Source organism: Gadus chalcogrammus, chromosome 9, assembly GCF_026213295.1.
Source record: "Gadus chalcogrammus isolate NIFS_2021 chromosome 9, NIFS_Gcha_1.0, whole genome shotgun sequence".
NCBI classification, from domain to species: Eukaryota; Metazoa; Chordata; class Actinopteri; order Gadiformes; family Gadidae; genus Gadus; species Gadus chalcogrammus.
The window spans coordinates 7848865-7859628 of record NC_079420.1 but is presented as its reverse complement, the minus strand read 5'-3'; the positions used below and the strand labels follow the sequence as shown (position 1 = coordinate 7859628).

The 10764-nt window shown below is 43.3% G+C and overlaps 1 protein-coding gene across 2 annotated transcripts in view; it reads left to right on the top strand.

Annotated features, from left to right (window-relative positions):
* The first annotated feature begins 3032 nt into the window (after positions 1–3032).
* Positions 3033–10764, top strand: part of LOC130388571 (tumor protein p53-inducible protein 11-like) — a 28596-nt gene continuing 20864 nt past the window's right edge. The window contains exons 1-2 of one of the 2 annotated variants that reach the window (XM_056597929.1): positions 3083–3243; positions 6423–6518. The gene's annotated coding sequence lies outside the window, so the exon portion shown is untranslated. Of the gene's footprint in view, positions 3244–6422; positions 6519–10764 lie in introns of both variants that reach the window. The other variant, XM_056597930.1, reaches the window with a different exon arrangement.

The window sequence follows — 10764 nt, the reverse complement described above, 5'->3', positions numbered from 1 at the left end:
GGAGAGGAGACGGCTCGAATCAGCTGTCAAATAAGTCGTTTTCTGCGCCGATTCCTAAGCAGCATGTACCCTAACCGGCAAGAGTCAGGACATCATATAGCCATGAGTTGTGCACTGTCGCCGAAGGGAAAGTGTTGCCTATGACGCAATAATGACGAGGCCTGCATTCAACGCTGTTTCCAAGCACCAAGAAATAGGCGGGTGGCCATTAAATCAGTTCCTTGGTTGACGATAGCATTTTATTGCTCGTAAAACATTGCGTATCAGAGACGGGTGTCATAACTTCCGCAGGATGCTCAGGTGTTTGTGCGTTAAGTCAAATTAATAATAACCTCCCCTTCCTCCCGACACAAGATAGGATGAATTAGTCACCTGTTTTTTAATGGAGTTTTCTGATAAGCCCGACCTATTGACACCCTACACAAAGCAGCCGACCGGACACCATGTTCCCTCTCATCTCTAATTTCACACCATGGGCCAAATGCTGCTTGACATCAAACAAACACTATAGTTCTATATATAGTTCCATGTTCTCCGGTAAGATCAGGCACGACGATGCTCTTGAATATTCATTAAAGCAACACTAGCCTGATTGTCTCCCAGAACAAACAAGGGCTATGTGTTCCTTGATATAAGATGGCACGACTTGAGATGACATTTAATCAAACGTGGAATGAACCAATGTCACTGTCGGGCCTACTGTAAGGAGACCAGATTAGATACTCTATAGTTTCATCCCCGCCGGAGTTCTGCGTGCCCTTTGTAATTACCACAGCTTTGTATTTTAATACAACACATGCTTGGTATGCTGCTAACATATAGGATACAGCAAAATTAAAAAGTTAATGTTTCAGGTGTTATTCCTGAACCATCTTTACTCAATGTTGCTTTCTAGCAATCCCCTTCCCTTCACATGTACAGCAATATTTCCCCATTTCTACAGGCCATATTATTGAACAGGAATGACTACATGATGTACTCCAAGGTTTTACTGTGAATAAATAAAAATAGTGGACTCAGATCTAGGCGAGAGAGACATATTAAAGAGAATACGCCACTGCATTTTAATAACGCTTGAAATAAATACCCACAGCTGGCCCTCAAGGGAGGGGGACTGGGGGACCACAATTGTCCCAGGTGGATAAACAGACAAACCCAGGGCCCAGCTGGCTAGGGTCTCTCGAGAGCCCCCACTAAACCTTGTCCTCTGTCTGTCTGAAGGCAAATGCTGGCTGACAACAGCCAGCGTGACCATATCAGTACATCACGGCATTGTTTAGAGATGAAAGGAAACAAAAAGATCAATATCTCAGAGGCCCGGAAACTTTATGCACATGGAGAAAATGTACACCGAACGTTGGTTTGATCATCATTAAGCTTCTCCTCTCAGCATCTGCTTGTATAATAGATCAAATGGTTTGTTCCTGGTCCCCAGATACCTCCTCTGTTATTCCCTGACGCTTGGCTCGCCATTAGTGGCTGCGGTGGGTGCTAACTGCCACGGTTTCAAAGGAAGACCATTTCATCATCATAGACGGTGTTGTGCTTTCCTTCCAGTTATGATGATGACCACCGCGGCCGCCTACAGCTGACCCCCCGCCACCCCCCACCACACAGGGCAGTGGTTGTGCACACTCAATTATTCCTGTCTCTTATCAGCTCCCATCCTATAGCTATTTAAGCTCTTTAATAGCCCAGATATTGTTATGACACAGACTGATAAGAGAGCTCTTTAATAGCCTCCATTTTGTTATGACACAGAATGATATGAAAGCTCTTTAATGGCCTACATCTCGATGTTAACATCTATGATGTTAGATTGGTCTGGATTGAATGTGTTTTGACAGGCATGAGTGTGTGTGAAAATAATGCCGTCATACTCCCTGCTCATTCCTAGAGCTTGGCGCACAGTTCATTTATGTTGTCTGCTGCTAAGCTTGATGGGAGATGAAGGGAATTGTAGGCTATCTGAAATGAATATTTCTTTGGCATGTCACACGTTGGTGGCTTACCTTAGAAAGCTTAATATGTATTACGATGCATTTGGGAAAGATTTTACAGTTGGTAAAAAAAATAGGCTAAGTTAAGGCTATGTTAAAACCTTCCATCCACTACAAACAACAACATATAGTTCCTTCAGTCTAAGCTCCAGCTGCTTGTGGAGGCACTTTGGTGGGGGTGCTCTTCGTTTTGAATCCGGTTAAACTAAACGTCTGCACAAGAGAAGAGTAAAGCAGAGTAATATCTTTGTTGTCTTAAAGAGAATGGGCCATTACATTTTGCAGTATGTGATATTGAAACCAATAACAACATATTTGAAGCAAACGAAGAATAAATACATGAAAAATAAATACTAAGCTCTGTTAGCAGTCTGTGTCACAACAAGATGTATGCTGTTAAAGAGCTTTATCGGCTATAGGAGGGGAGCTGATAAGAGCCAGGCATCATTTAGACTTTCATTTAAAGCGAGTGAGCTCATCCACACTGTTTGTTTGTTTGTTTGACTACTGATTGGTTGTACACGCGATTGGAGGGGAATGCACATGGAGCATAGAGAAGGAGAGTCACACACACACACACACACACACACACACACACACACACACACACACACACACACACACACACACACACACACACACACACACAGGGTTTTGGAAAATCGGTGAAGGCTTAAATGTATGATGTCAGATTGGATTCCTGGGGCATGGAATGAATAAGTAGCAAATTTGACAGGCGTGAGTGTGCGTGAAAATAATGTCATACCTGCCATGCCTCTATGCTTATTCCTAAAGCTTGGCACACAGTTCATATGTGTTGTCTGTTGCTAAGCCTCATATGAAATGTGGACTATCTGAAGGAAATGTTTTCATCGATGGCATGCCACACGTTGACGGCTTAATCTTTGACACCTTAATGTATTACCATGCATTTGCGAAAGGGTTTACAGTTGGTTAATGGCTTTGCATAAAAACTATTAACAATATAGTTCCTCGGAATAAATGTAAAGCGGCTATAGTACCTAGTACCTACAAGTTACGGTAAATGTCCAAATGGATGTGCGCGTTTAGGAGCGCGCATGTCTTTACGGTAGCCCAGCGGCGGAGCTCCATCGGATTGTTTGCTGACCGAGGTTTGAAGCACTCAGCGGAGCGATGTTAAACCTATCAAATGTGCGCGCTTGAAACACGCTTCTACGCGCTCACTTCCCTGGACTAAAACTGCAACTCTAGCTCCTGCTTCGTAAGTTGTTTCAGTTTTTTTTATTGTATTCGCTTTTGACACTCGTTCGTGATAGCTTCCACCAGACCTGGATTTTGGTGCGGACTAGACGCATGACTTGTTGAATTGTTTTTTTTTATATATTAAAGGTCTCAGGAAGTTAGTATTTATGACAAACGTGTTACAAAATACGTTGGAGGAGGTTAATCTTTGCTATATTGAAATATCTATCGACAAAGTATTTCTATTAGGTCCTACTTTTGTTTGAGACATGTGCTTGGCTTTGCGAAATTAAACCAACACTGAATTGAATTTAAACGACCAATTTAACAATTGACGCACGTTTAGGCCCCCACCAATCACTCAGGCAACCCAATTACGATACAAAGTTACAGCGTAATCCAGAAAACATGTTTATTCTCCTAAACCTAGGCTATTAGGAAGGGGTTTTAACATCTGTAACGTTCTTCCAAGTTCTCATGTTTCGCAACTGAATGTGGGAGTGAAGAAAAATAAAATCGGTCTTTGGCTGAAGCATATAACAGCGAAAAGCTTACATTCTATTTCAAAAGAGGCATCTTCCTTAAGTTTCATTTTTAATAAACAACGCATGTATGCTTGTGCGTGTGCGTGTGTATGTCCTGTGGCGATTACTGACATTTCGGAGGGTGTAAAACGCGGGAGCTGTCAGAGCTGCAAGAGGACTTCGTTTACAGCAACTGTTTCAGAGGAGCTTGAATGACCATAAGAAACGCCTGCTTTTCACACAGACTTTCAAGTGAAGAGCAGATTGTAAGAATGTCAAAAAAACGCATCACTTGAAAGAGAAGAAAGCGAGAGTACGATCTAAACCTTACAGAGATGAAAGTGGTGAGATGCTTGATGTAGTACTATAAGATGGTGTGTGGGTATCTGCTTGTTGTCAGACGTGGGTGTTTTTTTCCCCCAGATAGAAGCACCCGGCACCGCTCCATATATGCCTACTCTTTTATAACCATATAGGCTAACAACATTTGATGAACAGTTACAAACAGGTTTTTGTTTTCAAAAAACGAAACAAAAAAACATGTTTATAGCTTATAATTGTTTTTATTTGCTCAACATTGCTGATAATATGTTCCTGTAAATGTTGTATTCAGATATATGGATGGTCAAATGACAAACAAGATGATCATAACACCAAAGATACAAAGTTGCCTTCTAAGCTTCTTTCTTCAATTATCGAGATTTTATTTGAGTTGTCATCTTTTGGATCCATCCTCTGCAATCCGTAAATGCAGTTGCCAAAGTTATACTTATTGGACCAACTAATGGAAAGCCAATTAAAGCTTTTTATGTCTTGGGTGCCCATGGTGACTAAATTGGAGATTTGTGTCAATAATATAGAATGGATGGGTAGCTGTTTGGTAGACGTCTGTTTTAAAGATACTTCCAATTGAGTTTACTGTCCTTTTTTATGTTGTTTTAACGTCAGCCAATGGAACCATCACTAATGGAATAAAACAAATAACAGCCATTAAAGTAGCTATAGTTCTGGTCAGCTCATTCTCAATGCTGAGGTAGACGTAGAATTGATTTGTAAGAACTATTGGCTTCTCAATTCAACATTATTTTGACTAGTCCCTCAAGCACCTCCAAATGTATCCTGTTGAATATGCATTGAAGAACCAATTATAACCAGTTATCTGTAGATATGATTTAAGAACAATAATTAGGGTGCCATTTTTTTAGCCAGCCTAGGCCAGCCGTAGGATGTTAGTGAATGAAATGTTCCGTGAGAATATTTGTTTTCAAATTGACCTTGCCTTCCTCTGTATAAGCCAATTCAGAATTCAATCACAGCTGTGCAACATTTCTAAATGGCAGAGTAACGTAGAGGTAGTGATGGCGGAAACTATTTTTTGTGTTAAGCCTCAAAATCAATCTCTCTTCTGCTCTATTCAGCGCTCTCTCAGTCGATACTATGAATCTAACCTACAGTACCTTTCAGTCAGGGTTGAAGAAGTTATTTAAAAAAATGTGTAGGAGAGAGCATAGCTGTCGGCCATCTCCCACAAAGCTCTGGGGGGTCCCTGTATTCAGCAGGTGGGCGAGCCCAAACAGATGGTGACTCCCTTTTTAACTTTTAATCGCGAGGCGAATAAGTAGCATTCCTTCTCACTAGCCGTCTCCGACTGCACGAAGACCTTGAAGTCTGGCCTGTCTGGAGCTATTTACAATGTGACAGACGATTGGGTCCTTGCAATGTAAACTTATCGCTTGAGCTGAGACGTTTTTGGGTCCGAGCTGAGACACGGTAGGCCACAGCACTTCACTGAACATCCAGGTTCCTAGAAGGCTGGCTCCTTTCTATTCTGCATCTTGTTTTCCCGATAAGACGAAGAGGACCGGCAACTAGTCACGTGTCCTCATCGTGTCAACGGCACGTCTTTGAACTCTTAGTTTTTTTTTCTCCAATTTTCTTGAAAACAACAAAGCCAATTGTGTACTTTGGAGCCAAACAGAAATATGGCAACAGACACGTTTTCTTCAGCCAAGGAATGCTTTACTTGCCTATATATAGTTTTTTTGGTTTATCTCTCATCTTCTCTCTGGGGGCTATGGCCAGCAGCGGTCCTATCACAGAGGAAGGCTCCATCCCCCGTTCCTCTTTCGACTCATTGCCTTGGCATGGCGGGCGTGCTAGTGTGTCCCAGCGGTGGGATGAGGGGAGGCTGAGGCAGATGTGCCTCGGCCTCCACCACAATGGGAGTCACGGACTATGTGATGTGTTGATCGGCTGTCTTTGTAGATATTGGTGTTTCATTGCTCTCCCAGGGCCACCAATCTTTACTCGCTGGCTAGGGCGTCGAGAGGATGGGGCCGCAATTCTGCTAGAGATGAGCGATTGGATTGTCGATGCGTAGTGAAGGGGAAAGAAATGTCTGGATCCAAAGTATCCCCTCAGGCGGTGGCAGGTGTTGTGTTTCGGCTCCTTCCCCATCTTCCGAGAATACGTTGATTTCCTATATTCCACCTGGCGTGTGCGGTCATGGTGTGTAGCTTGGCAACCAATGTGGCAGGGAAGACATTAGACTAAGGCCATCTTGTCCATCCCCTTTCGCAACAAAAATAGTGGATTTCTGCTGGGGTACTGTAGTATTTGACCAGGTTTTTGGAATATGTTTTCTAATTCGATTTGACCTCCATCTTCTTGACAGGTTTCATTAACGTCAACCCAAAGAGTAACCAGCAGCAGGGGTTAGGAGCTAGGCGCAAACCCCTGATCCCTCTTTGCCTGCGAGCCTTTCGACCCTGTAAGTCACACTTTTATTTGGCTTCCAATTTAGTCTCGCGTTCTGCATGGTCGTGTGAGCCATCATTTTATTATTATGTTCTTGGAGATGCGGTGTCACATTTCTCCTTCCTCGTTTTGGACAAAGTACCCTTTCAGTGCTGTGTTACTATGCCCGGGCATTTGAATGCCAGGTCAAACGTTGTCATGACTGGTACACAGTACAACAGCGTAGTGTTTCTGCCTGGGCGAGCACCAGCGAAGCTCGAAGCAGAGGCTTCCACTCATAGCACAGTAGGGCTTAGTAGGCCCGAGTCCTGACAAAAGAGTTTTAAAACACTGCAGTGTATTATATTCTAGGGCTGCTGCCCTGCTCTCAGTGGTAAGTATCTAAATGGTTAAACAACTAGAGAGTGACAATTTTGATCGATTTTTCTACCGACGCATATCTTCTTTTTATTGGGTAGCTAGAGTTAAGCATGAACATAGTTTTTACACCAGTCATTGTGACGCATCTGAAAGTCTGCACTGCCACATGCAAAAACATGAAAAAGGTGTGTTCTTTTGAACACCAGAGATGGTGAAAGAACCTCAGACAGAGAACCGTGACAAATAAGGCATTTAGTCCAGTGTGAATAGTATCCAATTACATTTTTTTATGAATCATTCATTTTTGCCTCCAAACCCCTGACTTGACTCGATTATAATGTGTTGACAAACACATAAAACCCAACACATAAACGATCAACGAGTATGTGTTTGCTAACGGTTAACTATTATGTGGGTAATGCAATGTGCATGTCCTCACATAATGTATGTCACATAGTTTGTGACTGCGAACCACATCATCGTTCCGTGACTTGTTCAAGTCAGGACGGCATTTGCCAGATCCGCCCCGTTGGTTTTCCCTCCCTTAATGGACCTACTGCTGCTAGGAGGACTGAAGCAGCTCAGCGGTGGTTTATCTCTTGCGTTGGGCTCCCGCTGTTCTGGGGGGTAGGCTGCTCTGCGGGGCCGCTAATGTGTCCGCAGTTTGCTTCGGTAGCGTTCGGAAATGATTGCGCGTACCGCGTGTTATGGTAAAGTCTTCAAAGGAATGTATTTCTGAATGTCTGTCTGGACATTCAGTTCCACTGCACTCCGATGGGTCAGGGTTCCACTGCACTCTGATGGGTCAGGGTTCCACTGCACTCTGATGGGTCCGGGTTCCACTGCACTCCGATGGGTCAGGGTTCCACTGCACTCTGATGGGTCAGGGTTCTACTGCACTTTGATGGTCAGGGTTCCACTGCACTTAGATGAGATAGGGTTTCACTGTGTCAAAAGCTTTTAGTCTAATCAGCAACATCCTAATTCCCATAATATCACCTTAAACATGTCCATGCCAAGGTAACAAAGGAAAGCCTAGCTCCTCCTGCTTATCCCTGTAAAGCCATGCAGTGGCTGCTTTCTCTTAGGCTCTTTCCCACCTGGTTGTTTCCATGTAAACACTACTGAGCCCTCAGACCTCCTCCACTCATTGAGTGAAAAGAAAATAACCTGATTAGCAAGATATTTGAGTGTAAACAAAGCCTGCAAGCCCCTCATATCAGCATTGTGAAGCACTTAACCAGATGCTCAATCTCGGTCAATTTGCATACAATGATCAGGATTTAAGTGTTGACAATCTGGGTGGCAATGGAAAATAAATGATAATGTATTGCTAAGAGGTTGTGTTTTGGTTGTATGTGGCAGCTTTTTTAAGATGGCTGTCAGGCATTCAGGGAATACAAACAGGTCTAATTAGGAATGAGGCACTATTGATTTCTTCCGTAGCAGAACAAGAATGCAGTCTTCTTTGATGCTTTGTCTGACTGAAATTGTTAAGGTTGCCTAGGCAGTGAATGCAGGTGGAGCTAGCAATGCAATTGTATTTCCTTTCATTGAACTTGCACATACACTCACTCGATATTCAGGAGTGTGAGCCAGTATTTATAATGAAGTCATCAGTATGGGAAGCCGTCTTTTCTGCCCACCCACCTCAACATGCGTCACGTTTTTCACCTTTTTTGTATTTTCTTCTGAGCCACAGTAGAGGGGCTTTAAAAATGCAATCTCATAAGGAGGGAAAAGGGAATAGTTCAGGCGGGTTCGAACTAGGCATGTCGCAGTTCATATCCCAATACTTCCTTGTTTGGTCTTGTTGTGTGGGATACCTGCACACCGTGATGAGGACATCGCCTCCGTTGATCAGACAAAGCAAATAACAGATTCCTCTGCTATTGATTTTTTCCTCTGACCTTTGATTATTTGCGGAGGGGGGCGGGGAGGGGTGTGTGGAGATCCCGATAATATGTGAGCAGAACCATTTGCGCAGGTGTTGACGTTTGTTGGTGGTGTGCAATATAGTTCTGCAAACCAGGAATGTGGGATGATGTTTTTTTTACCTCCATCATCCAACAGGGATTGAACAGGGCAGAGATTGCAATCTGAATTAGATATGAAAACACGTGTTGTGGCACCTCCAACTACACATAAAGACCACTCAACCACTTTAACTATTTGATGTTGAACAGCTTATAGCTTGACTTCAACATCTTAATTGGTCATTTGGGAAACTCTGGTTGCAAATTGAGCCACAACAGCGCTGCATGCTTTGTGTTAATGGGGATCTTGCATCCATGCCGAATACAGAGATGGCATTGCAATATCGGTATGGTCTTTGAATCTATCTAACCTCATTTCATTGAGAACAACAAAACACATCGGTGTGCGGAAATTGTATTTGTGGGCTCGTCCTCCAGGTCCTCCTTAACCTAGAAACTACAAGACAAGAGAGGAGCTCAGGGAGGAAAAGTATTCCACTGCCTCCCAACATGGCCAGGCTTATAATAAGACAAACACTCCATGACCAAGGATGCCCAGGCTCAAGGTGTGATTGTTTCATTGCCAAAGTGTCTCATTACATTGCCTTAGAATTGAGAGGGATATGTCCTTACATCAAGGTGCATCCGAATGAAATATCCATCTTTTTCATTTTTATGATTATAGGGACTTTATCATAATTAATGTACACATGAAACTAATTTGCGCTTTCCAAAAAAAGTTTAAGAGTATGGCTGGTATTAGTAAGGAGGTAGGAGAGTAATCCGTCAATCTGTATGCCTAATTAATGCGCCTGAACAAATGTTAACCGTGTCAGATATGTTTTCTCTGAGCAATAAGAGATCTATGTATATATATACCGCATATAGTAATAAGTTATTACTATTTTGGGTTTTCTTTAGTGTTACACATGTTAAGTTATTACTAATAACTTAACATGTGTACCACTGTAAAGAAAACCCTCAGTTCTGTCTTAAAAGGGAAATGTGAATCTTTAACTAGCGTTGACATGAGTGAGACTAAAGCCGCTAATGCGATGCGTCCGGCACGCCAAGCCAGGGGACTCGTATCATATTCTCAGCCAGGGTTTTTGGCATTTAGCGAGGAAATTAAATCTTTGCAATCATGCCAAGTGTGCCCTCGATCGATGGCCCTATGTCGTCCAACTTGGTCGCCTAGCAACCAGGCGTCAGTTTAGTAAACCGGGTTCATTAGCAAACAACTTGTTTTCTGAATCCTCTGCATCTTCGACAGCGTTTCGCAGTAGAATGTCACCGGTCGGTTTATATTTACAGTGAGCGGTCGGTTTTCATCGAGCGGTCGAACTCTCCCGTCAATCCTATTATGATAAACTTGCCTGCTGACACCACTACGGTTGAATGCCTGAACTGGCAAGAATTTTCTCCTTCAACTGCCCGCCTAGACTCAAATCGCTTCGTACGGGATTACGAAGCAGCGCGCGGCCAAGCCGTAGCAGCGGGAGTCTGACCTAATTGAGAAGATGGCGGCTCGGTGAAGGGTTTGTAAGGAGATGGATGTTGTCCAGGTTAGCACGTACTGCAGACCCTAGAATCGACAGCCAACAGGCGGCTTGTGTTGCTCCCAGGGGGGTCGAGATGCTCCGCTCTCTGTCGTCAGTTGGTGTCAAGGGAGTGAAGCCGAAGCAGGTTTTTCTTGGCCAGTCATTCGAGTCATTCGAGAATTTCGAAACCATTTAAGCTGAAGAGGAGACTGAACAAATAATGGTAGTTGTAAATGAGCCTCCATTAAACTGAAGAGGGTACTCAGCTAAGATAACACTTGTGGTGTTGTTTTCCACAACCTGATAATAATTGGACCTAGTACAGTGAAACTATAAAGGCCGTGTATACCCTAGTTTGGGTAAAGTGGTATTGTTTTGGTTG